Genomic DNA, 27,549 nt, shown 5'->3' on the forward strand with positions numbered 1-27,549 from the left:
GGTGTGCAGGGAATTGTGGGGTGTGGCAGGGGAGGGGCTGTGCATTGGAAAGGGGGAGGGCTGAGGGGCACAGGTCAGGGTCAGGGGTACAATACTGACTGAGACAAAAGCTTAGTCTGGGTGAGTGTATGGGGGGGTTGGTGGGAGCTCCCCCACCTCTGGACAGGTGTGTGCTTCTGGGTTCGGGTGCAGTGGAAACAGCACTGGTCTTGGAGTCAGGAAATCCTGCCACTGGTATCCACATGGCCTTGGGTGGATTATGCTGTTAACCTCTCAGGACTTGGTTTTTGCATGTATAAAGTGTTGATGATTTTATATATCACCGTATCCCAAGTGGATGGGAGAATTAAATAAGAATACACAGAGAAGTCCCTCGTGGTCCAGTGGTTAGGACTCGGCCCTTTCACTGCTGGGGCCGGGCTTTGATCCCTGTTTGGGGAACTAAGATCCCACCCCATGCAGCGAGGCGAAATTAAAAAAAAAAAAGAACACACACACTTATGCATTTGGTGTGGAGTAAGTGCTCAATAAATGGTAGTTAGAAAAAGTAGTTTAGGGACCGGGAGGTGGGGAATGCTGACTTCAGTTCAAGTGCACACGTATTCACAGAGCAGCCACTGTGGCTTAGCCTCAGGAGTGTGTAATCTGCCTGTTGAATCCCAGCATCAGACCAGGGCAGCGTGTGATAACCTCCTCATGGGTAGGCCTCTCCTGCTGTGCCCCTCAACAGCAAAGGCCCACACTTCCACAGCATCCCTGTGGGCCGGCCCAGCTCCAGGCCCCTCTGTCCCTGGAGTCTCAACAACTCTCTGAGTATGTGCTGTCATTATTCTCCTTCTAGGAAGGAAACTGAGGCACAGAGACGTCCAGGGATGAGCCCGAGCTCGCCCAGCTAATGATGGGAGGGCGCGGCCTGGTGCCCGCAGTTTCCCTCGCAGCCCAGCCTCTGATCACACTGCCCTACTGCCTCTGGACCCCAGGCACGGCCTCGCCCCCGCCCCCCAGGCCTTTGCACTTGCTCTGCTTTGCCCCTCCCCCTCGTCACTGCTTGCAGCCCAGCTCAGACGCCCTCTCTTCGGGGGACGGGGGACGCACTCCTGGACACGCCCTGGTTGGAACTCTTTTCCTGTATTACTTTCCCGTGGAGGAGAGGATGATGGCTTCATAGCTGCCTCACCTCCTCACTGCACAGCCTGGCATCCAGGCGGGTCTCCGCTTCCTCCTGGGAGCTCCCCCGAGGGCAGGGCCACGCCTTCCTCTTGGTCTTGGCCTCTCGAGGCCCCAGCACAACCTCAGGGAGTCTTCCCTGAATGGAGTCGCCATCAGAGTTCCAAGGGGAGAAAGATCAGGAAGGCTGAGGTGGGCAGGAGTGGCTTCCTGGAGGTGGAGGGCCTGAGTGCTGGTGGGGGGGGGAGAGGGGGGGAGGACAGCATTCCAGGCCTGTCCCGACAAGCGCTCTCGCCCGTCCCTGTTTCTGGTCCAAGCTGAGGGTTGAGGACCTGCGCCAGGAAGGCAGCTCCTGGGGCCTGTGTCTTCCTTCCCCTCCCAACCGCACCCACTCCGGGAACAAGGAAGCCGGGGCCAGTGCCCAGCGCTGCCTCAGGGCAGTTGGCCTCTGCCCTCTTCTTAGAAGCCCCGAGCAGTCTCTGCTCGTTCCTGTCATCTGAACCCAGCTGCCGGAAAGCCCTTCCTGGTGTCTCCCCAAACCTCTCACACTGCAGTGAACTTTTGTGAATGTACCCTCTGTGCAGGGCACTGGGCCAGGAGCTGGGGTAGGGAGGTGGTGGAGACCAGACCTGGCTTTGAGGAGCTCAGAGTTTGATGAGAGAGACCTGCATGGAAACCCAGAACCCTGGCACGGCTGAGGTCCTCCATGGCCAAACCGGGGTGAGGGAGGTCAAGTCCCAGCTGGGCTGTGGGGGTCCTGTGTTGCCTCTGTCGCCTCCTTCCCTCTCTAGGCCTCAGTTTCCTAATCTATAAAATGAGAGGCAGGCTAGGTTATCTCCGAGGGCATTTCCACATTCAATAGCCCGTGAATTTTATTTCAAAACAAGAGGCCAGGGCTTCCCTGGTGGCGCAGTGGTTAAGAATCTGCCTGCCAATGCAGTGAACACTGGTTCGAGCCCTGGTCCGGGAAGATCCCACATGCCATGGAGCAACTAGGCCCATGCGCCACAACTACTGAGCCTGTGCTCTAGTTCCTGCGAGCCGCAACTACAGAGCCTGTGAGCCACAACTACTGAAGCCCGCACACCTAGAGCCCGCGCTCCACAACAAGAGAAGCCACCACAATGAGAAGCCCGTGCACGGCGATGGAGCGTAGCCCCCGCTCGCCGCAACCAGAGAAAGCCCGCGCGCAGTAACGAAGACCCAACGCTGCCAAAAATAAATAAATAAAGAAATACATGAAAAAAAAAAAAGCAAGAGGCCAATGCCTGACCCAGTGTTTCCAAGGTGCTGCCACAGGGCACTTGGTGTTCCTTAGACATAGATCAGCATCTCTTGATGCTGCCGTCATCAAGAGACGACAAGTTCTAGTAAGTTTGGGAAATACTGCTTTCCACTTTTTCTTTTTAAAGATGCAGGGCCTTTGAGGGTGTTAGAAGTTCTAACTGCTGCAGTTAAGAAAGGGATCCTTGTTTGTTTGTTTAATTTATTTATTTTTGTCTGCGTCAGGTCTTCGTTGCTGCGTGCGGGTTTTTGTTGCTGCACGCAGGTTTTCTCTAGTTGCGGCAAGCAGGGGCTACTCTTCGTTGCGGTGCGCGGGCTTCTCATCGTGGTGGCTTCTCTTGTTGTGGTGCACGGGCTTAGTTGCTCCGCGGCACATGGGATCTTCCCGGACCAGGGCTCGAACCCACGTCCCCTGCATTGGCAGGCGGATCCTTAACCACTGCGCCACCAGGGAAGCCCCAGGAAATGGATCTTTGTTTAAAATACTTACCCCAACTCCTCTTCCTCCTCATCCTTCTTCTCCTCATGCCTTTCCTCGGACTCTGGTCCTTTTCTGTCCTCCTTCCTTTCCCCTAAGAGTCAAGAAGAAGGTGGGGTGCTCCCGTGAGGAGCCTGGGTGTCCCTTAGGGCATGGTCCTCAATTCCTCACTCGCCTCGGTGTCAGCACAGAGCTCCACCACCCCCATGCCCTGCCCACAGGACGCCTTGCCTGTTGGCCGAGGCATGGAGCCTCCCCTGTGTCCTGACTCCGTGACCTTTCCAGCAGGACACTGTGCCTGCGGGGGTGGGGGTCTGTGAGCTGAGTCTTTCTCACCTGCCTCCACAGTGCCTGGCGCACGGAAGGTGCACAAACACAGACAGCGAGGCGTGATGCTCTTGAGTCCGGCAGCTCAGGGTTTGAATCCTGGCAGCCCCGCCCACTCACTAGCTGTGTGTCCTTGGCAAATGCCTTAATGCCTCTGAATCTCAGTTTCCTTCCAAGTCAGGGTGAGGATTAAACCAGATAATGTGTGTAAACACTTCGGACAGTGCCTGGCACATTATGGGGCTCAGTAAATGGCAGCTATTGTTATTAGCATCTCGGGGATCTGCCTCAAAGGGTGGCTGTCGGTTGACCTTGGGTTTGATAGAAGTCACTGCTTCTTGTCCCGTCCAAGTGCTGTTATTAGATGTTCTCCCATCGGCAGGGCAGGTTCATCATCCCACTAAACAAAAGCAGAAAGGGAAGTGATTGGCTGAGATCGGGACTTTCTGCCCCAGGTTTCCTGAAGACCCACCCTCTGCTGTCTGTGAGGTAATAAAGAGACGCGAGCGCTCAGCTTGTGTTCAGGGAGCTTGCGGACGAACTGGGAGTTGATTCATTCATTCGGACTTTCCCACACACCTGTTAGGCAGACTTGAGTGAGGAGGAAGAGAGTGGTGATGGTGGAGGAAAGAAAGGCTGGGTGAGGGGGGCTGAGGGGGGCCTTGATCCGATGGGACTCTTGGTGTTGTCCCTGGAGGGGGCTGCTGCTCTGAGCGGCAGCTGGGCAGCTCGTGGGGAGGGGCTTATGCAGATTTCCCAGTTTAGGAGGTGACTGGAAAAACCCGAGTGTTCCCGTCCTGGATTCCCTGTCCTTTCTCTCTGTCATCCACGGCGTCGCGCAGGACCAGGCTGTGGATGCCAAATGGCAGGGGACTGGGCTGGGTGCAAATGGAGCCAAGGATGCCCATTCGAGGCTGGTGCTGTGAGTGCATCCCTGCTCTCGCAAGGTTACCTCTGTTCCCTGAAAGTGAAAATGGGTGATCCAGTGGGATTCTAGTGTTTGTGTGAGCTTGAAGGACAGCCTCCCCACAAGGAGATTACTTTATCCTTCGTCGATGTCACTTTATAATGAAAAAAAGGAGCCGAGTGATGATAAGCCTGAGACCCAGAGCCAGAGAGACCGGGGTTCGAATCCAGTCCTTGCCCCGCTAACCGGCGGTGGGCTCGCGCCAGTCCTGTAATCTTCGTGCGCCTCAATTGACTCATCTGTGAAATGAGGATAACACTGCCTGCCTCATGGGAATGCAAAGGTGAAAGAAACAAGGAAAGGCAGGTGCGTAGCACAGTGCCTGGGACAAAAGGCGAGCCTTTTGGTCATTGCCTTCTCTACTCATCTCAACTGCAGGCCGATGCTTAGCATTTTCCAGGTCGTGTCAGGTAAAATAATGCCGTGGATATAATGCACCCAGGAAAATCTCTTCCTTTTCTAGGGGCGAGAGTTGTACTTACTGCAATAAGAGCGCGGGACTCGGCCCAGCCCTGGGGGGTGCTCTGATGCAAGCAGAAAGTGTCATACATCCTTGAGGCTGCCAGGCACGGGGATTTGGTGTCCAGGTGGCAGGTTGAGAAGTCGGCGTTTGAAGATCTCCTGTCCTGGGGCTAGAACCCTGAGCGAAAGTCTCCGTGCCTCAGCTTTGGCAGGTGCAGTGGGAGGAGCTGCTCCCGACTCTGCCAAGGTCTCTCCACTCTTGCTGTGTGACGTCGGGCAGGTCAGCCACCTTCTCTGGGGTCTCTCATTCCTTCATCTGTACAATGCAGGAGTTGGCCTCTGAGATATCTGGCGGCGCTTTCAGATTTACTGTCAGGGGTTTCAGGGTGCTATAAGAAAATGCTCGTGTCTGGTTTTGTCTCCCTGAGGCAGCTGCTAAGGGTCTGGGCATGTGAGCATAGAGCAGGTGCTCAGTGAGTGCTAGTTGAATCTCATTGACCAGGGAGAGAACCCGCTGACAGCCCCGCCCCACGTCTCCTCTCCCCAGAGAGCCTGTCCGCTGGCCTGCGTGCGTCACAGCATCCTATTAGCGCTTTGCGGGCAGGACCCTCAGTTCACTCTCCATGGTCAGCCATTCACCCATTTGTTCTAATGCACATAGATGCTGCAGACACACATGCCTGTAGGGGAATAAAACCTCAGATTGCAGATGGATCAAATAAATGTTTCCTTCTCGTGGCTCCTAGGGTCAAAATCCACAATCTTTAGCCTGGTCTGGCACGACCTGGCCCCACTCTCACCCCCAGACTCCAGCCAGAGTGGCCACCCTCCACCTCCCTAAACTCAGGCCTCTGAGGCCCCATGAATGCTCTCCCTCCACTGAATGCGCTTCCACCATCACCTCATTGGCTTCTCCTTTGGGCTCAGCCTAAAGGTCTGCAGAGTCACCACCCCAATCCTCCAGTGTCAGTTCTTCTTTCTGACAGCCCCCTGGACTTTTCCTTTCGAGCACTCACTGCAACTTATGATTATATATTTATTGTGAGATTAGTTCTTCTTCTTCTTTCTGTTTTTTTTTTTTTTTGGTCTGTGCCACGGCTTATGGGGTATTAGTTCCCCGGCCAGGGATCAAACCTGGGCCCTCGGCAGTGAGAGCGCAGAGTCCTAACCACTGGACCTCCAGGGAATTCCTGAGATTATTTATTCATTGTGTCTCCTCCCACAAGGATGTCAGCTTCATGAACCCCTGGTGATCAGCTGAGTGCCTGGCACACCAGAGGTGCCCGGGAAATGAATGAATGAATGAATGAATGAGTGAATGAGTGAACAAACAGCCTCATGCGGAGGATGGGTGGGGGGAGGGCTGGAGAGGTGATGAGAGGAGAGAGGCTGAGGGTCAGAGGAGGAGACTTGCCTAGGGTCTCTCGTGTGATGGAGGCAAGTGTCTTGCATCCCAGTCCAGCGCTCTTCCTCCTTCTGGAACGCGGGGCGCCTGGAGGTGGGACACCAAGCCCCTGAGGACGTAGGGAAGGAGAGGAGGGGATGGGGCATCTGAGCCACTTTCCCAGCCAGCTCCACCCCTTCCCCCAGCAGGCAGGAAGGACAGGGCAGATCTGTCAGCTTCAGACACCACCGCCCCAGGGGACCCAGCCCTGAGCCCAAGGAGGCTGAGGGAAAGAGTGGAGGCTGTGTGTGTGTGGGGGGGGGAGGCTGGGGGACAGGAAGCACCCGGGTCTTCTCCCCCTCCCTCCTGCCCCACCCTCCACCCCCACCTCTGGCTAGAGCTGGCAGCCCCAGGCCTTGGCACTAGGGGGACGGGGGCAGGGAAATGGGGGATAGAAATCCCATTCTGGCCCAATGCCTTCCTCTCCCCCATTTGATTTCTGGGTCTCAGGATGGCGACTGCCCTGGCTCCCCCTGGAGAGTTGGATCCAGAGCCTTGAGGCTAGAGGGGCAGAGGGAAAGGGAGAGGGCACTGCCCACTTAAGCCCTTCCTGTGTGCCTGGCACTGTGCAGACCGCCCTGTGACCCCGGGCTGGGACCTGGGAGGCCTCACTGTGAGGCCCGGCTCTGCAGGGAACTGTGGTGTGACCTTGGGTGGGGCACAGCCCCTCTCTGGCCACCAGCATCCTCCTCATCTGTCAGTGTGGTCCAAACCTGGCGTCGCTGCAAGCTCATTGGAGAGTTTGTTGAAATAATGATTCCTAGGTCTTATTCCAAGTCGTAGATTTGGGTGGGATTTCTTTTTGAAAGTTCCACTGTGATTATGCTGCAGCTGGTGGGGGAACTACTGGAAGAGATGGTCTCTAAGACCCCCATGCTCAGCCTCAAATCTCCAGCCTCTTGGGCAGGCCGCCCCTCTGGACTTCCATGGTGCCCTCCTGCCTGCTGTGTCCTGAGAGGCTCGGCTTGGGCCCTCCAAAGCCAATGGCCGAGTCCTCCTGCGTGGCGCTGGAGCACTGTAGGTGTGCAGGCTGCAGGGGCCCATGGGGGCTGTGTGGACCTGCTGGAAACGCAGAGGAGCCTGGGAGGGGCCTGAGCAGCGCAGCCAGGGCTGCCCCCATTTCGTCCACCCCTCTTCTTCCTACTGACCTCCGCTTTCTCCCTTTTCCTCTTCTGTCCCCGCCTCTTGTCCACGGCCTTGTTTTTCTCTCTGCCTTGACTTCCTTCTCTCTCTCCATCACTTCCACTTTTCTTCTTTGTATCCACAGCCCGCCCCCTCGGGGAAGCTCCGTCATTTTGACTCTGCAGTCGGTGGTTCTGTCTTGGTGTCCTTCCCTTTCCTGCCCTCTCTGCCCCTGGCCGGAGTTGTCTCTGTCTTCACGCTCTCTCTCCAGCCTCTGGGTCTGCTCTCAGAATCTCATCTTTCTGTCTGTCTCTACCTCTCTGTTTCTCTCTATATCTCTGGCTCACCCCCCTACCATCTCTCACCTGCCCTATCGCTGTCTACCGGGAAGTCTGGGGAGGCTGCCAGGGAGTGGAGAGCCCTGGGAAAATGAGAGAGGTGGGGAGAGGCGACTTAGAGAGACCGAGATTTGTGCGAACGAACGCTGCAGAGCAGCTCTCGGGGCCGAGGGTGCTGGGCTTCCTGTCCCGACCTTCGGGGTCCTCCCCACCTGGCCCCAGCCCACCTTTCCAGCTTGCTTCACCCCAGGCCACCTTGCCTGCTCCACTGCCATGCCCTGGTCCGCCTGTTGCTCCCTCGGGCCTGGGCCGGCACCTCGTCTCCCTCTTTCTATTTCCAGCATCACTGCCGCAGCCTCTGAGGCCTAACCTCCGCCCCACCCCTACCCCCTGCCCCGTGCTCCCACGGCACCGCGTCTGGGTTGGGGACAGGCAGGAGATGAGGCCGGAGGATGAGTTCAAGCCTCCCTGGGACGGTCCTCATTCAGTCAGACCCAAGGATCTGTACCTTATTCTGGGGCAAGAGGCAGAAGTTGCAGGTAGTGGTGGCAGAGCAGGTCTTTGGGTTCCCTTTGTGCATGCGTTTTCCAGCGCCCAGAGGGCCAAGATGATTTGCTCAAGGTCGCACAGCAGGCCCGCAGCACTTGGACAGCAGCAGGGGGAGGGTGGAACGTGGAAACGGAGGCGGGATGGGGAAGGAGACAGTGTCTTGGTCCAGAAGCCAGGGACCTGGGGACAGGGCTGTGCTACAGACTTGCGGAGGGACGGGGGCCATGCTCTCTCCCTTCTGGGCCTCAGTTTCCCCATCTGAGCAATGAGGGGCTGGCCTCGATGGCCCGTGAAGCTCTTCCTAGTCTCATTGTCTAAGCTGGTGGGAGTGGGGGGGAGGACAGGGAGTGAAGAGATGGTGGGTTTTGACTCAACAGGCCAGTTCCTCCCTGTCCTCCAGGCTCAGAGGATCAAAAGAGGCCACGGGCACCTCTTGTCTCTCCTCAGTGACCTGCCCGGACAGGTGGTGTCGGGCCTCTGGTCCTGTTAACCCCTTCGGGGCCAGGGCGGGGCCACGGGTCCAAGCCTCCCAGCTGCCCCTTGTAGGAGCCTCTCAGGGGGCCAGAGACATCAGGCTGGCTCGGGGGGAAGGCTGTAGATTCTGGGCGTACCACACTTCGGGGAGAGGCCTTCTGGCCACCAGGGTCTGGCGAGAGCCTCAGGCGAGGAGCTGGGGTCAGGCTCCCCCAGGAAGGTTAGGATGGCCCTACCCTCCCATCGTGGGGACTTCATTCCAGGAGCTGGGGCTGGAGGGGCCCCTGTTTCTCCTAGATGCCGTCTCTGCACCTCATCCCCTGCTGGCCCCATGGCCCTGGGTGTGGGGACATGCAGAGGAGCGGCCAGGAGAAGGGTTAAGTCAGGAGCTCTTGGGATGGCTTTGGCCACGGCTATTCCTCCGGGAGAGGAGAACAAGGGGCCCATTCTCTGTGTGGGAATTAATAGCAAAGAGTCATCTGGGGTGTCATTCAAGCCCTGATCGGCTCCCAGAGGAATGCAAGAGAGAGAGAGAGAGAGAGAGAGAGTAAAAGAGTTGGGGTGGGGGTGGGGGGAGGGGCCTGAGGCAGAGATGTCAGAGGAAGGGCATCAGGGTCCGGCTGGGAACAGAAGCCCACCCTGGCGGGTGGGTCCATGGCCCTAAGATGGGAGTCTGGCTTTTCGTCACAGATGTTCCCCTGCCCCACTCGGGATGGAGACCCCGTCCCGTCATTCCCTCACCAAGGGTCTCCTCCTCCTGTCTTCCCTCTTTCCCAGAATGGCTGCACCCTCCATCCCCACGTGACTGTCTTCCCTGAGGCCTGGAACTCAGCCTGGGCTATGGGCCTGTCAGGGCGGGCCATCGGGTTTGCTCTCCTGGGCGCCCCCAGTCTGAGTCCCTGTTTGCCTAAGGGTCCCCGGTGTTCCCTCTGGAAACAGGCCCCAGGCTGCGGACTGCCAGCCTGGGCTGCTGACTTGTACCCTCTGTCGCAGGGTCCAGTGTCCTGGCTCCAGGTCCAGCTCAAGACACATTCCTGTCTGGTGACAGCAGGCGCCTTCAGCTGTGTGCTTGTGGTAGGCACTGGGCCACCACAGGCCTCGGCCTCCCCTCTCTGTGTCAGCCTCGGCCGTAGCCCGTGGGTGAGGCCCTGCAGGCCTCCGAGACATCTTGAATATCACGGCCTAAGGAAGGGCCTTGGAGAAGCTCCAGGTCAAACTCCTGTTTTTGCAGACCTGCAGGCTGAGGCCCAGGAAGACACCGCCTGCCCCCGGGTCATTTGTCTCTCAGCCCAGTGCCCTGACTCCACCCCACTGAGGGCGTCCCAGGCCACTGGGCAAAGCTTGGGGGCTTTGGGGCGATCGGAGCAGGGCTCCTGCTTCCTGCCTGGGTGACAGGAGTGGAGCTCATTAGTTTCTTGAGCCCGCGGGGTGGGGGTGGGCTCTCGTCTGTACGTGAGGTCATGTGACACTCACCTGGCAGCTTTGTTGTGAGGTAAGAGAAGGTAACAGGTGTATGGTGCCTGACACAATAGTAGGCTGCTGAGGGCTGTTGTGATTTGTATTGCGATTATCATTATTATTGGAGGGCTGGGCAGCATCCACTGCCCTTGGACTGAAAGGCACACCTGCGCACCATTTGCCTGAATCCGCTCCGGGCAGGCTGTGTCCTCTTGGGCGAATCTTAGGAATCCCATGGTTGCTGCTCCTGGGCTGTGGTTTGGGTGGGGGTGAGATTCCCAGCCCCCAAACCTCCTGGTGCATCGTTTCCACACCTGGTGACCCATCCTGCTGGTCCTTCTAGCACTTGGTGCCTGTCCCCCGACAGCCTGGTGCAGGGACAGAGTGTGCAGCCGTTCTGGGAGCTCTGGAAAGCTCTAGGCCTCCGTTTCCTCCTCTGTAACAGGGCCAGCCTCCTCACCGTGGTAGACTCTGGGCATGTTGAAGCCGAAGGGATTTAGAGGTTGTCCCGTCGGATCCCCTTACGGTAGAGATGGGGAACGGAGGTCCAGGAAAAAGAGGGGCTTTTCTGAGGTACTGAGAGATGAGCAGAGCTTGCAAGCCCTTCTGCACTCAGCTGGAGTCTAGACTCCTGGGTCCTGGTCCAAACTCTGCCTCGAGCAGCCAGGTGGGCCTGGAAAATTCCATACCCCCCAGCTGGGATGGAGAGAGGATCAACTGAAAGAAAGGAGAGGGAGCCTTTGGAAAACTGTAACGTGCTTGTGATCTGGGGGGTTATCAGGAGGGCCACTTTGGGACCCCGCTGGCCTAGAGGCCCTGGGAGGAGGACAGCAGTTGGCCAGGCCTGTCCCCGTGCTCTTCTACAAACCCCGTTTAGGGGTCTAGGTCCAGAGGCTGCTGGACTGAGGCCCCTCCCAGAGGGACAGACTCAACTTGGGTGAGAGGTGGGGGCAGCCCAGGAGTTCCCTGCCCAGCCTGGGAGGTGGGCCCCGTGTTGGAAGGTGACATTCGCCAACGTCGTCAAAGTGAAGGGCAGGCTGATGAGGTCCCGCTGTCTCTCTGCTCTGGGCTCAGTCCCTGCCCTTGAGGAGCTCATAGCCTGGTGACCTTGGCACTCGTCATGTTAGCTCTAGTTCTCAGCCTCGCGCTTGGGACATGGTACTGAGGAAGCATTTATGGGATCGAAGGGGGTGATGGTTGAGACAGTCCCGCTGCTGGCAAGATGAAGTGTACAGGTGGAGGCAAGGTCCGTGTCTTGCCTGGAAGCGGAGCAATGGATGCGGAGTAAGTTGAGAGCGAGGGCTGGGCCCTGCGGCCGGTGAGGGCGGGGTGGTGACGGAGGTCGAGGACAGGGAGTCAGGCAGCCCTGAGTTTATGTCCTCACTCTGTGACCTCCTACTTGCAAGCTAGTTCCCTGCTCTGAGGCTCAGTTTCTTTATCTGTCAAGTAGGGATAATAGGATCTATTTCAAGGTGTTGTCCTGAGACTCAGGAAAGGTAAAACATGCAGGTTCTCAAGTGCATTCACGCTGGGCACTCACACAGTGTGACATGAACAGAGGTCTTTGGAGAGAACGGATATAAATTATGGAAATGTTTTAGAGAGACACAGTTGACAGATACAGAAATAAATACAAGTTGCATTGTCTTAGATTCATAGAGACGAAAGATGGATTTTCAGGGGAATTCGTGAGTTTACTCATTCTGTGGACAGTGCCTGAGTGCCTGCTCCGTGCTGCCTGTCTGCTGGCCACCAGGGATACAGAGAGGAATCAGGCACTGCCCCTTGACCTTGAGGTTCATGGTCCTGAGGAGGAGATGGTAGATAAACACCTAGTTCATTGTACCCAATAGTGGTCAGCCTTGGGGGGTGACAACACCAGGGGGTATCTTCTTAACTTTTGGCAAGGAAGGCTTTTTACTGACCCCCCAAAAGTTTGAGAACTAAAGAAAAAATCACTAGCTTCAAATTATGTGAAGAAAGCGGCAAAATAGAAATTAATCAAAATTTCAAATGAAGAATCACAAAAGTCCTTTAAAACTTGGTTAAAGCTAAATGATTATATTTATTGGGTTGGCCAAAAAGTTCATTTGGGTCTTTCCGTAACTAACATCGTACAGAAAAATCGGAATGAACATTTTGGCCAACCCAGTAGTATGTGATGTGAATACATTTTAATGTGTTTGATGTGATGTGGGATCAGCTTGGTACCCTCTTATGAAATGATTCTACACACCAGGGACTGAGGGTGCTTAGCAAAGAGAGCTGTGCCTGCGGCAATCAAGGAAGGCTTCTCAGTGGAGGTGATATTTGGGGGCAAACCTTAAAGAGAGAGAAGGGGTTAAGCAGAGGGAAAAGCAGCCTAATGGCAATTGAAGTAGAAGCAGCCTAGCGGCAGCTGAAGCAAAGGCACAGAGAAAGGGAAGCGCGTGGAGAATTTGGGAGAAGAGCAAGATGTTTCGGACTTAGGGTATGGAGAACAGGGGAGGGTTCAGAGTGACACTAGAAAGGTTGGCAGGGGACTTTATCTTGAGGACAGTGGTGAGCCATGGAGAAATTTTAAGAAGGAGAGGGGGGTGGTGACACAGTCAGACTTTTTTAAGTTCACTCTCAGAGCATCATGGAAGATACATGCTGCGGGGGAGGAGAGGGAGGTGCTGGAAGAGACTGGAGGCAGGGAGGCCAGTTGAGAGGCTGGGGTGTTAATCCCGGTGAAAGATGATGAGGACCTGTGCTGGAACAGGGCCAAGTTGGAGAGAGAAGGGGAGGAGAGATTTGAGAACTAATCAGGCAGTGGTTGGAGTGAAAGATGCTGCTGGAAACAGGTGGTAATACCAACACCTGCTATTCTCCTAGTGCTCTCTGTGGGCCTGGCGCTTTCGTGATGTATCTCCTGGCTGAATCCTCATAACAGGAGACAGGCTTCACTTAACGGAAATCTGCACTGTGTGATCCTTCAACTAACCATAGTCTTAGGTGCCCTGCGTTAAAAAAAAATGTTGGGGAATTCCCTGGTGGTCCACTGGTTGGGACTCTCTGCTTTCACTGCTGGGGGCGAGGGTTCAATCCCTGGTTGGCGAACTAAGATGCTGCAAGCTGCATGGATGGCCAAAAAAAAAAAAAAAAAAGTAAAAAAACCATGTAACTGAGATATAGACAAATTAGAAAATATAGAGAAACAGAAAGAAGAAAGTAAAACTCACTCTTAATCCCATTGTTCAGAGAGTGGTAACAGTTTGATGTCGATGTTTCCACACTTTTATCCCTGTGTGTGTGCAGCTCTGCGTACATCTGAACGTGCCTGTGTGTCTGTGTGAGCAGCTCAACACACAGTAGATGAGCTTGTCTCTAGGTGGAGGACACAGTAGATGTTTGGGGTCTATCTGTGTACATGTGTGTATCTGAGAGTTTGGGTTTACATCAGCTTCACGGGCAGCAAGCTGTTCTGGTCCTTATTTATTTTTTAAAATAAATTTATTTACTTATTTATTTTTGGCTGTGTTGGTTCTTCGCCGCTGTGCGCGGGCTTTCTCTAGTTGCTGCGAGCGGGGGCCACCCTTCGTTGGGGCACACGGCTTCTCATTGCGGTGGCTTCTCGTTGTGGAGCACGGGCTCTAGGCGCGCGGGCTGAGTAGTTGTGGCGCACGGGCTTAGTTGCTCCGCGGCACGTGGGATCTTCCTGGATCGAACCCGTGTCCCCTGCATTGGCAGGTGGTTTCTTAGCCACTGCATCACTAGGGAAATCCCATGGCTTCTTATTTATTTTTGCTCACTGGATCTGTCAGGGACTGAGAGAAGCTGGCTGAAGTCCCCTATTCTTAGCACGCTTCAATTTCTCCTTGAATCGTCTATAGTTTTCACTTGATCGGTGTTTGACACTAATGTTATTTGGTGCATAAATATTTATATTTTTATATCCTTATGATGTTCAGTTTTAGCTTTATAAATTTCACTCTCTCATCATTGTTAATGCTTTTTGACCTAAATGTAACCTCGTCAGATCATAAGGTAGAAAGCCTTGGTCATCGGTGTTTTCTTGGTATGCCTTCACCATCAGCAAACAAATACGCACTGTAGATATTTAAACGTTTGAACTCCAGAGGCCAACAGAACTGAGCTGAAAATCTGATTCTGAGATTCACTGGGTGTGTGGCTGGGGGTGAGTCTCTTAATATTTTAAATCTTCATTTTCAATGAAAGACTAATAACCACTTCACAGCGTTATTGTGACCGGAGGAGAAAAGTCTTGCATTAAAAATAAAAGGTGTTGGGACTGCCCTGGAGGTTAGGGCTCCCCGCTTCCACTAAAGGGGGCCGGGCTCCGTCCCTGGTCAGGGAACCAGGATCCCGCATACTGTGCGGCACGGCCAACAAATTAAAAAATAAATACAGTGAATAAAATAGGGACTTCCCTCGTGGTCCGGTAGTAAAGAATCCACCTTCCAATGCGGGGCATGCGGGTTCGAGCCTTGGTCGGGGAACTAAGATCCCACATCCCGCGGGGCACTGAAGTCCACGCACCCCAACTACTGAGCTCTCGAGCCTCAAATAGAGAGAGAAAACCCACACGCCACAACTAGAAAGAAGCCCACGTGTCACAGCCAGAGGGAAACCCCAAGCGCCGCAACGAAGAGACTGCGTGCCGCAACTAAGACCCGCTGCAGCGAAAAAAATAAGGAAAAATAAATTTAAAAAATCATAAAAAAATAAAAGATTGTTACGAGTGGGCACCCGCTGTCCGCAGGGCCTTGTGCTGTGGGGAATTCGAGGATTTCTGAGTAGCCGCTTACAGTGTTCCTGGGTTGAGAGCACTTTCCTTTGCAGGACTGAAAACAGTGCCAGGTGGGGCACCCGATTTTTGCACAAGTGGCTGGGAGAAGGGCTGCTGGAGCTTGGAGGATGGAGACAAGAAGCCCAAAGGTCTTTGGGGAAGGCTCGAAAAATCTGGAAGGAACTTGGATTTTACTAGTAACAAGAGCTCCACTTTTCAGTGAATAAAACCAAGAGGTCCAGTGAGGGTCAGGGATGAGCCTGAGGTCACCAGTGGTGAGCAGCAGCTTGGGTGGGACCTTGAACCTGACTCCTGACTTGAGGTCCAGCACACAGCGCCGGGCACCCCGGGAGCCTGCGGGGAGCGGTACGACAGCAGTGACTGTGTCTTTGGCCGGCCCCCACCCCTCCCTCACTGGGTCTTCTGACAGCACCTGCCCCAGACTGCATCCGGGGGTAGGGGCACCTCCTGAGAGGGTGGCGGGCGGAGGGGAGCAGGCAGACCTATGCTCAGGGACATAGCAGACCCTGATGGGTGGCAGGGTGGCTGCCGGGCAGGAGGGGGCACCCAGCTGCAGGGAGCGGGGTCTTCACCTGTGAGGATGAGCCAGAGAAAAGAAGGCCCTGGGCTCAGAGGAGGTGGGGAGAGGGGCAGGAGCCGTGGTAGCCGTGGTAGCTTCCTCGTCCTTGGTGGAGGAGCCGGAGCATCTGGTGGTCAGAGGCAGGGGGTCACGCTGGGCTCAAACTGCGGAGCAGCCGCCGTGCCTCCAAGCCCCGCTTCCACAGCTACAAGATGAGGGTGGGAGCGGTGCCTCCCGGGGGTTCTGGTGGGGGGCAAACAACAGAGCTGGGGCCACGGGGCCTCTGGTTCCCAAGAAGGCGGGCCTGGGGCACTCTGCTCCTTCCAGGTGCCGAGCACGCGCAGCAGGCCCTGCAAATGCTTGCTGAATAATGAACAGTGAACACATGAATGCCTGAGTGAGCGAGAGAGGGAACTGAAACTCGTTGTAGCCAAGGCCGATTTCTGTCCCGAGAACATTGTGAATCACAGAATTGTCGGCCCCCTGTGACCTGCTGGCTGGATCACGCCCCACTCCGAGTGCGGTCTGCATGTCGCCACATTCCCCCTTGTCTCCCTCTCTGTAACTCCCTGCCCCACCCCCCCCACCCCCCTTTTGTTTTGGCCAGGCCACGCAGCATGCGGGATCTTCGTTTCCCAATCAGGGGTTGAACCTGTACCCCGTGCAGTGCAAGTGTGAAGTCTTAATCACTGGACCCCCAGGGAGGTCCCCCTTGCCCCCTTTTTAATGAAGTCCTTTTGTATTTTATGGACCCTTCTACTGTCTCTCTTGGAGCAAGGCAGAGAGAACACCAAGAGGAAACCAGGAAGGTTCTCGTTGTTGTTGTTGTTATAAGATCTGGTTCAACCTCTGGAATTGGGGTAGGGGCGGGGCCTGGATTCCAGTGTTTGGGAGGAATCGGGGTGTAGCTGTCAGGTGTGACCAGAAGCTGAGACCTGGTGACCCAGTCCCTGGGGAGGAGATGGCAGAGCACACTGGTTAAGAGCAAGGCTCTGGAGTAACCCTGGGCCCACTTAACCTCCCTGTGCATCAGTTTCCCCATCTGTAAAGTGGGGAGAATTACAGCGCCCCTTCTGGAGCTCACTGTGATCTATGAAAAGCACTTAGAACACTTGGAATACACAATACACATTCCTTTAACAAACATTTATGGAACACCTACTGGGGACCCTCAGGCTACATCAGTGAACAATAACAAAAATACAAACTCCAATTGAGGGAAACAAACAAAACCCAAAGTAAGTTAATCGTATATGATGTGATAAGGGGGGAGGTCAAGCAGGGAAAGCGGTGTCAGGAGTGGAGGGAAGGGTGGCTCACAGCTGTAATCAAGGTGATTAAGGTAGGCCTCACTGAGCAAAGACCTGAGGTTTTTGGCGTAGTTGGGCATAGGGGTGTCTGGGAAGAACACTTGGGAGCAGTCAGGGTGTTGGAGGGACAAGAGCGGTGAGGGAGGGGTCCTGAGAACTGCCTGAGGGGCCGGGCAGGAGCCGGGAGACCAGTGAGGAAGCAGCTGAGATAATTCAGAGGATAGGTGGTGGCAGCAATGGCCAGGGTGGCGCCAGCGTGGCTGTGAGTGGTAGGCAGATTCCTGGCTGTGTTTGTTTCTCCTTTTAAAAAATTACTATTCTGGGGGCTTCCCTGGTGGCGCAGTGGTTAAGAATCCGCCTGCTAACGCAGGGGACATGGGTTCGAGCCCTGGTCCGGGAAGATCCCACATGCTGCGGAGCAGCTAAGCCCGTGCGCCACAACTACTGAGCCTGCGCTTTAGAGCCCACGAGCCACAACTACTGAAGCCCGCGCGCCTAGAGCCCGTGCTCCGCAACAAGCCACCGCAGTGAGAAGCCCACACACCGCAACGGAGAGTAGCCCCCGCTCGCTGCAACTAGAGAAAGCCTGTGCGCAGCAACGAAGACCCAACACAGCCAAAAATGAATACATAAATAAACTAAAAATAAATTTATAAAAAAAATTTTTAAATTACTATTTTTTTTTTTTTTTTTTGCGGTACACGGGCCTCTCACTGCCGTGGCCTCTCCCCGTTGCGGAGCACAGGCTCCGGACGCGCAGGCTCAGCGGCCATGGCTCACGGGCCCAGCCGCTCCGCGGCATGTGGGATCCTCCCGGACCGGGGCACGAACCCGTGTCCCCTGCATCGGCAGGCGGACTCCCAACCACTGCGCCACCAGGGAAGCCCCTAAAATTACTATTTTTAACAGCTTTATCGAGGTATAGTTGACATACAATAAACTGCACATATTTAAAATGTGCACTTTGATGACTTTTGACACATCCGCATACACGTGTGAAACGTCACCACGGTCAAGAAAATAACATCCATCACCTCCTAAACTTTCCTCCTGTCCCTTGGTCATCCCTCCCTCTACCCCCATCCCATCCCCAGGCAACCATGATCTGCTTCATTCACTGTAGATTTATTCACATTTTCTAGAGTTATATCTAAATGGAATCATACAGTGTGTACTCTTTTTTTTTTTTTTTTTTTGGCTTGGCTTCTTTCACTCAGCATAATTGTTTTGAGTTTACCCATGTCATTGTGTGTATCAACAGTTTATTCTTTTTATTACCGAAGAATATGCCATTGTATGGATAGACCACAATTTGTTTATCTGTTCACCTGTTGATGGACGTTTGGGTTGTTTCCAAAGTTTGTCTACTACAAATAAAGCTGCTGTGAACTTTCATGTAAAGTAGGTGTGTACATATGATTTCATTTCTAGAAGGTAAATACCTAGGAGTGGAATGTCTGGGTTGTATGCAAGGTATATATTTAAGTTTTTAAGAAACTATCAAGGCTTCCCTGGTGGCGCAGTGGTTGAGAATCTGCCTGCCAATGCAGGGGACACGGGTTCGAGCCCTGGTCTGGGAAGATCCCACATGCCGCGGAGAAACTAGGCCCGTGAGCCACAACTACTGAGCCTGCGCATCTGGAGCCTGTGCTCCGCAACAAGAGAGGCTGCCACAGTGAGAGGCCCGCGCGCCACAATGAAGAGTGGCCCCCGCTTGCCGCAAATGGAGAAAGCCCTCGCACAGAAACGAAGACCCAACACAGCCAAAAATAAATAGATAAAGAAAGAATTATTTAAAAAAAAAAAAAAAAAGGAAAGAAACTATCAAGCCCTTTTCCAAAGTAGTTGTACCATTTTACCTTCCCACCAGCAGTGTATGAGAGTCCGACTTACTCCACAGACTTGGTACGGTCAGCCTTTTTAATTTTAGGCCATCTAATAAATGTGCAGTGATTTTAATTGGCATTTCCCTAATGACGAATCATCCTGAACATCTTTTTATGTACTTATTTGCCATCTATATATCTTGTTTGGTGACGTGTCTCTTCAAATCTTTTGCCCATTTTAAAAATGAGGTTGTTTATTTACTTATTATTGAGTTTTGAGCATTCTTCATTATTCTGATCAGAGTTTTTTGTTACATGTACAACTTGCAAATATTTTCCTCCCAGTTTTTGGCTTGTCTTTTCATTATTTTAATGGTGCCTTTAGAAGAGCAAAATTTTTAAATTTTGAAGAAGTCCAATTTATAATTTTTTTCTTTTATGGGTTGTGCATTTAATGTTGTATCTAGGAAATCTTTGCCTGATCAGGGTCCCCAAGATTTTCTCCTATATTTTCTTCTAGAAGTTTTATAGTGATCTGTTTGGAGGCGATGAGATGTTGTTTTTTTGTTTTTCGTTTTTTGCATATTGTGTGAGATAAGTGTCAAGGTTTTTGTTTTTGTTTTTGTTGTTTTGCCTTTTGGTTTTTGGGTTTTTTTGCAAGTGGCTATTCAATTGTTTGAGTACCATTTGTGGAAAAGACTCTCCTTTCCCTGATGACTTGTCTTTTGCACTTTTGTTGAAAATCAATTGACCATATGTGTGGGTCTATTCTTGAGCTCTCTTTTTTTCCCATTCATCTATATGTCTTTCTTTATGCTAATACCACACTCTTGATTATTGTAGCCTTATAATAAGTCCTGAGATCAGGCAGTATAATTCCTCTGATTTTGTTCTTTTTCAAATCGTTTCCACTATTCTAGATCCTTTGCATTTCCATATAAATTTTAGAATTAGCTTGTTAATTTCTCCAAAATAGCTTGCTGGGATTTTTATTAGGATTCAATTAATCCAATAGAGCAATTTTTTGGGGGGAATTGATATCTTAACAATATTGAGTCTTTTAATCCATGAACATGTTATATCTCTCTATTTACGTCTTCTTCAATTTCTTTTTTAAAAAATAAATTTATTTATTTTTATTTTTGGCTGCATTGGGTCATTGTTGCTGCACGCGGGCTTTCTCTAGCTGTGGTGAGCAGGGGCTACTCTTCGATGCCATGCACGGGCTTCTCGTTGCAGTGGCTTCTCATTGCAGTGACTTCTCTTGTTGTGGAGCATGGGCTCTAGGCACGGGCGCTTCAGTAGCTGTGGCACACAGGCTCAGTAGTTGTGGCTCGTGGGCTCTAGAGCGCAGGCTCAGTAGCTGTGGTGCATGGGCTTTGTTGCTCCTCAGCACGTGGGATCTTCCTGGTCCAGGGATCGAACCCGTGTCCCCTGCACTGGCAGGCGGATTCTTAACCACTGTGCCACCAGGGAAGTCCTTCTTTAATTTCTGTGAACAACGTCTTACAGGTTTTACCTTTTGTCCAGTTTATCCCTAAGTATTTTGTATTTTTATGTTATATTAAGTGATAAGGTTAAAAAATTTTTTTAGTTTGAAATAATTTTAGACTTACAGAAGAGTTGTAAAGACAGTACAAAGAGTCCTTGTATATACTTCATCCAGCTTCCTCTAATGCCCTTTTTTGTTCCAGGATCCAAGCCAGGATCCCACATTGTATTTAGTTGTCATGCCTCCTTAGTCTCCTCCCATCTGTGACAGTTCCTCAGGAGTCTTTCCTTGTGTTTCATGACCTCAACATTTTTGAAGAGTGCTGGTCAGGTATTTTGTAGAATGTCCCTCAATTTGGGTTTTTCTGATATTTTCTCATTATTAATCTGAGGGTATGAATTTTGGGGAAAACCACTGCAAAGGGGGTGTCTCCTTCTCATCACATCATATTAAGGGGAACATGACATTGATGAGCCTTATTAATGGTGATGTCAACTTTGACCATTTGGTTAAGGTTGTGTTTGCCAGGTTCCTTCACTGTAAGGATACTATTTTTCCTATTCGTACTCTATCTGTTAGAAGTGAGTCACTAAGTCTGGCTCACAGACAAGGAGAGGGAAATTAAGCTCCTCTTCCAGCACCACAGGGTTTATTCTAGGCTTTCCCCATTGCTTATTTGTAATTTCTTTCTCTAACAGTGAGAAATATGGCTCTCATTATCTGTAGCATATTTACCTATTTGTTCAAACTTAGTGTACATATAAAATTGCCTCAGAATTGCCAACCCATGCCTTGTGAAAAACTAATTTACCAACATATAGTATTTGTATACAGTTCCTTTTGTTTCTTGCTTTACAGTATCTAATAAAAATACCATTGTTCAAAGTTACTTAAGTCAGGTCTTTTCTTCTCTAGCCTCTTAAGTCTTATTATATCATGCATTTTTTTAATGGAGTACTCATTTTTCTTTCTAAAAAACTTTTAAAATTATTTATTTATTTATTTATTTAGCCTGTGCTGGGTATTAGTTGTGGCATGTGGGATCTTCGTTGTGCCATTTGGGCTTCTTAGTTGCGGCATGTGGACTCTTAGTTGCGGCATGCATGTGGGATCTAGTTCCCCGACCAGGGATTGAACCCAGGCCCCCTGCATTGGGAGTGTGGAGTCTTACCCATTGGACCACCAGGGAAGTCCCATGCATTTCTAATATGAATTTATCCCTCAGTATTTCACATTTTATGATTTTATTTTAAATGATATGTAAAAAATTTTAATTTCTGTTTTCCCAATATATAAAAATATAATTGTTTTTTTGTATATTGATGTTGTATTTTGCAACCTTGTTAACCTCACTCATTTTTTATAGTAGTTTTTTTTGTAGATTATTTAGGATTTTCTATATAGATGGTTATGTTGCTTGTGAATAAAGGTAGTAATCCTTCTTCCTTTCCACTCTGTATGGCTTTTATTTCATTTTCTTGCTTTGTTGCACTGGCTAGCACTTCTAGTATAATGTAGAATAGAAGTGAGATTGGGCATTCTGGATACATTTTGAAGATAAAGCTAAGGTGATTTCCTAAAGGATTGATATTTAGTGATTATTATGAACACTGGCTTTCTTCTTCTGGAGGAATAGTCAGTGCCCACAGAAGGAGCCTGAGGCCCCAGCAGGAGTAGTAGGGATGGTTTGTCGGGGGAAGGAATGGTCAGGGTGTTGTCAGGAGGTCCCTGCTTAACAGAGGTGAGAGGTAGGTGAACAGGAGACTTTCCTATGCATCTTACCTCTTCCAGTTTGGGCTTAAATGTGAAGGGACTAAGAGGATTCCATGTGATTTTTTTTTTTTTTTTGAGGGAAGATGGGCTGAAGTTCATTGTGGGATTAGCTCCCAAATAGGTCATTTAGTACTCCTCTGTCCCATAATCCCAGATTCCTAATTTGAGTGTCCATCCCAAAGCAGTTAAGTAGGCAGGATTCCTGGATTTGGAGTATGGAAACTTGGGTTGGAATCCTGGCTCTGTAAATGCCAGCTGTGATCCAAGGGGAGTCCCAGCCTAAGTTGCCCCATTTATAGGACCATGTTATGAAGCTCAGGGTGGCTGTGAGCACCCCAACCATCACCACCACCAACAGTAATAAAAATGGTCACAGCTATTGAAACTTACTACTTTGTGCCAGGCTCTTTTCTAAGTACCTTATTTGGATCAATTCATCTTCCCAAGTACCCTGTGAGATGGGTATTTTTCTTATCCCCAAGTTGCTAACGAAAAAGCTGTGGTAAAGTGGTGGAGGAGGGTGTCTGATTCCCGAGCCCCGCTGGGAACTGTCTGTCCTGCCGGTGCTGCCTCCTCAGCTCAAGCGCCGCCTCCTCCGGGAACTCTCCCTTGACTGTCCACCTTACTACCTGCCGTGCACCAGCAGTCTCAGGCGCACTTCCCTGGGCTCCCACACACTCATCACCTGTGCTTCCCCAAATTAGGGACTATGTCTGGCTTATCCTCACATCCCAGCATCCAGTGAGGAGCTCAGCACCCACTAAGACATCAGAGAATGAATCTTTTGCCCTGAATGCACTGTTCAGGCAGCAGCCCAGGTCGCCATCTTGTAGACCCAATTGTGGCTCTGGTCACACCCTTGGGGGGGTCACTAAGAAGAAGCCCTCCACCAGTGAGGCCGTGACTCCAGACGAAGCCCCTGGCCTGAGGCATCTTGGAGTCTGCTCCTCCTCCCTTTGCACCAGCCAACTCCAGGATGCTCCAGGAAGTGCTGTGCATGACACCCGCCCCCACTCGCCACCTCCCTGAGAAGGGACCATTGTGTCCGAAGGGTTAACGAGGGATGAGAGGAAGGGGCCCTTTAGCCATGATGCCCTCTGACCTTTCATAAATCAGAGGGGCTAGGGGACGAGGGGGCTGCTTGGCAGGACTTGGTGGGGTGGGGGCTTAGAAGCAGCTGCGCGCGACGTTGACATTGTTCCCACCATTCTAAGTGCAACAAATCCCTCTATTGTGTTCCTGGTTTATCTGGTTCCTCTTGTTTATTAGCAGGGCTCCTTTGGCAGTGGTTCCAGCCCTGGGCGGGTGGAAAGAGTGCTGGCACGCACCGTGGGGGGAGGGGGCCGGGAGGGGGCCCTCGTCAATGCCCGCATTGTTCCCGCGCTTTTTGTTTCTACTGTAATGACATGTTGGAAGAGAGAGAGGAGGGAAAAAAAGATGTGAGTTGGGGAGGGAAGAGGAGGGCAGAGAGAAAGAGGGAGCAAGGGCCCTGGTGTGGATTGATGTCTGGGCTTGGGCGGATGTGCCGGCAGCTGGGCGGCTGGTGGATGGAGCCAGGCCGGGGTGCCTGGGGGGCGGTGGTGTGAGGGGCCATGCAGCCCCCCATGCCAGCCTCTGCCGCCTGGCACCAGGTCCCCCCACCATCCTCCAATCCTCCTGGGGCAGCTGTGGGGCCATGTGAGTGGGAGAGGTGCCAGGGTCTGGGGTCCACATCCTGATGTGCCCCTGCCTCGCTGTGGCACCCAAGGCAGGCCACTGAACCTCTCTGGGTCTTGCTGTCCAAGGTCTACAAAATGAGGGTGATCGGGGAGAGAGGCTGCTCTGGCATTTTGAAAACGGTGGCATGTCCTCCCAGTCCTGGGTGTGTACTTCTGAGCCTGCAGCGGAGTGGGGGCTCACACTGGGGCAGAGAGCCTGGCATTGCCCGAGAGTGACGGTGCTGATGCCAACTTGGCAAGGTGGTCCTCATCTCCCATCTGCGCCTGGTCCAGACAATGTAGAGGGCTGGTGAGAGGAGCCTGAACAGGGGAGGGTGGAGCTCTGGTCCCACCTGGTTGGGCTGGGTCTCTCCCTCCTCAGATGGTGGGACTCTGGGCCTTCCAGGTGTGGCCACCTGGGCTGTATCTAGGGGGCTGCTGGGTTGGGAGGAAGAGCTCAGAGCATCTGAATGAGGCATGAAGCCTCCTTGACATCTCGGGGCTGGAGGGGCCCTCCACTTCCTGCAGGCCTCTCCATAGCGCCAGCCAACAAGTCACCCACCTCTGCTGGCACACCTCCAAGTGACATGGAGCTCAGGCCTCTGCACGTGGCTCCTTCTGTCCTTGCCCAGCCCAGAATTTTGGGAAGTTCTTTCTGAAATGTGTCTCCCTATAGCTTCTGCCTTTAGGTTCCAGTTCTAGTCATTGGAACCACGGGGAACAAGTTAAGCCTCCCTGAGAATCGGTTTCCTTGCCTGTAAAATGAGAAGAATAGTCCCTGCCCTCCTGCCACGTGGCAAAGGCTGTCATGTGGCTCTTGTGGAAAGTTCTCCAGATTTTCCTAGGCTTCAGCTAGGGTTTCCGGTCCTTGGGAAAGGAAGGTGGGGCCGTTGCTTCTGTGAATAAAGGCAGAGTTTTCTGAGAGGACTGGCTCAGGGTGAGGCCCCAGGCTTCAGTCAGGATCCGGGCTAGGCTGCAGTCAAGATTAGCACTCAGTTTGGGGCCAGGGTCAGGGCTCAGGCTGTAGCTGGGGTGAGTTCGTTCTGGGAGAGGGTAAGGGCTCCGTCTGGGGTCGAGATCAGGATTCAAGCTTGACCCAGGATAAGGGTTCATTCTGGGGTCAAGATCAGGATCATTATGGTTTGGAACAGGGCTCAGTTTATAGATAGTGTCTGAGATAGTTTATCCTGGAGCTAGAGTAACGGCTCAGTCTGGGCTCAGGGCTCAGGCTGTGAACAGGGGAAGTGTTCGTTCTTTGGTGTCAGGATCAGGATCCAATCTGTGGCCAAGAAGGCTTACTAGCATTCATTTTGGGTTTAGGGTCAGGCCTCTGGTTGTGGTCAGGGTCAGGGTCAGGGTCAGGCCTCAGGCGCAGGCTGGGGTCGAGGCTCGGATTATCACCCAGGTTTGATGGACAATCTCCAACTGGAGTCAAGGCTCCATCCGTGGCTGGTCAGGACTCAGCTGTGATATGGGTCAGGACTCAGTCGAGGCTGTGTTTTTTACTATGAGGTGACATTGTTTGGGGCCGAACTCCTGAATATGCATTTTTTTTTTTTTTTTTTTTTTTTTTGCATCTTGCTCTCTAATGGCTCAGCTCACCAAGGTTTTTCATGGCAGACCCCAATCTCCAGAAGCCGTCACCAGAGTGTGCCAGGAGAGCACGGCACAAGGGTTGCCGGCGAGGCCACATCTCTCCATGCAGCCCATGGGAGAAGACCAGAGTGTGATACATGTGAGCAGGGGAGGCTGGGGGTCAGATACGGGTCAGGGTCAAGCTGGCCTGGGCAGGTGAAATCCTCTCCAGACTCTCCAGAGGTGTGAGAACCAGGCCACTGCCCTCAGGATTTCCAACAGATTCTTGGGGGTGGTTTGGGGTTGGGAAACAGGGCTGATGTGGAGAAGAGTGGCCAGGGTGGGGCGGGGTGGAAGAGGGTGGAACAGGAGAGAAAGAGCAAGTTCAGGGGCATCTGGCCCTTCTTTCCGTGCAGACACGCCTTGCATGGTGAATCGTGAATGTGTGTGTAGACGTGTGTGCAGGTATGTGGGCTGGGAGTGTGTCGATGGGGAAATACTGGTGCCTGTGTGTATGGATGTGCCTATGTCTGGGAGTGTGATGGTAACAGCGTGCATGCGTTTGGTGGGGCACGTGTATGGCTGTGGGTGGCGTCCTCATGGGCGTGGGGTGACACTGTCCCCCACCCTCTACATTCCCTCCATCCCCAAGCTGCTGGGGCCCCTTCTAAAGCCCTCAGCCTCTGCATCCCCCGAGGGTCCTGGCCGTCCCACATGACTGGCATCTGAGCCCTTGACAACCCATCAGCTGAGAGCCCGTGACCCACTGTCTGGTAGCAGGAGGCACTCCGGGAGCAGCCCTCTCTGGAACAGTCCATGACCTTGCCAAGAGCATCCTCAGGAGGCGGTGGGGGAGTGAGACTCTCAGGTTATGGGTCCTGGTTCTGACCCTGTGGACCGCACACGCCCCAGATCACCCAAGCCCAACCTAAATTCACAGGAACCTGTCGAGGGAAATAGACCAGCCCAAGGCAAACAGAAGGGGGTCCTATGGGAAGACAAGGGTGGGCACAGAGTGGGGGCACCAGCTGAGGCTAGGTCGCGGTCAGGGAGGAAGGTGGCATCCCTTCATCACGTGGGTGTGGCTCACTGCCGGGATCTTCAGTGCCTTTTTTTTTTTTTTTTTTTTTTTTTTTTGCGGTACGCGGGCCTCTCTCGTTGCGGAGCACAGGCTCAGGAAGCGCAGGCTCAGCGGCCATGGCTCACGGGCCCAGCCGCTCCGCGGCATGTGGGATCTTCCCGGACCGGGGCACGAACCCGTGTCCCCTGCATCGGCAGGTGGACTCTCAACCACTGCGCCACCAGGGAAGCCCTTCAGTGCCTTTTGAGAAGGTCAGCTGGGATCTGAAGGTCTCCTGCTTATCACCCACCCCTGCCATTGCCACTGTTTTCTTGGTTCTTTTTTTTAAATTTTTGGCGGTACGCGGGCCTCTCACTGTTGTGGCCTCTCCCGTCGCGGAGCACATGCTCCGGACGCACAGGTTCCGCGGCCATGGCTCACGGGCCCAGCCGCTCCGCGGCACGTGGGATCCTCCCGGACCGGGGCACGGACCCGTGTCCCCTGCATCGGCAGGCGGACTCTCAACCACTGCGCCACCAGGGAAGCCCTCTTGGTTCTTTTTTGCCATCACCGCCCAGGAGCCGAATAGGTGGAAGATGGCGTTTCTATGCCCTCGTCCTCTTGTGTTCTCCTTCTCCTTTTTCTTAGCCCCCCTACCCCCAGATCTCTGGGGTTTCTTTCTCATCCAAAGGTCAGCTGCACATTCACTTACCTCAGGGTCATTATAGGGTGTCATTGTCTGAAGGGACTTGAGTGCCACAACCACACGTGCAGCCCGAGTAAGAGGGCTGCTCTGTGTATGTCACTCCTGCCCCTTCATTCAACCATTCACTGAGCCCTGTCGTGTACCAGGCCCCCGGCCAAGCATCCAGAGCACAGAGGAGGGTCCTCGGGGAGCCCACTGCCACCTTGGGGGACAACAGCCAGCAAGGGAGGGCTAGGCTAGGGAACTGCCCAGCTGGGGAACGGTGACCTTGAACCTTATTCAGGTGTGCAGATAAGGAGGAAAAGGCCAGGCAGGGTGTGTGTGTTGTCGGGGAGTGGCCCAGAACTTGCTGATAAAGAGGGAACTTGGCCTCGGGGCTCCTTTGCCAAGCTCCTCCTCATGGTTCGTGGGGAGGAACTCCAGAAGAAATTGTATAGTTCAAGGGTTAGACCCAGGTGATGCTTTCTAGCCTTGTAACCTTGCAGAAGCTAATGAACCATTTTTTCTTTTCTTTTTTAAAAAGATTTATCTATTACTTATTTTATTTATTTTTGGCTGTGTCGGGTCTTAGTTGAGGCACGTGGGAGCTTCTGTTGCAGCATGAGGGCTCTTCATTGTGGTGTGCGGGCTTCTCTCTAGTTGTGGCGTTCGGGTTTTCTCTCTCTAGTTGTGGCGCGCGGGCTCCAGGG

General features: G+C 52.9%; 1 protein-coding gene and 1 long non-coding RNA gene across 7 annotated transcripts in view; one reads left to right on the plus strand and one right to left on the minus strand.

The window, feature by feature from the left end:
• Window positions 1-27,549, plus strand: part of PICK1 (protein interacting with PRKCA 1) — a 78,078-nt gene that overhangs the window by 1,806 nt on the left and 48,723 nt on the right. The window lies entirely within an intron of this gene.
• Window positions 2,789-3,339, minus strand: LOC136792301 (uncharacterized). The gene is made up of 3 exons (XR_010835941.1): window positions 3,266-3,339; window positions 2,942-3,023; window positions 2,789-2,863 (listed from the first exon to the last, which is right to left on the minus strand). It is a non-coding gene; the product is annotated as an uncharacterized lncRNA (long non-coding RNA).

The sequence above is a fragment of the Kogia breviceps genome, chromosome 12 (genome assembly GCF_026419965.1).
Source record: "Kogia breviceps isolate mKogBre1 chromosome 12, mKogBre1 haplotype 1, whole genome shotgun sequence".
Taxonomy (NCBI): domain Eukaryota; kingdom Metazoa; phylum Chordata; class Mammalia; order Artiodactyla; family Physeteridae; genus Kogia; species Kogia breviceps.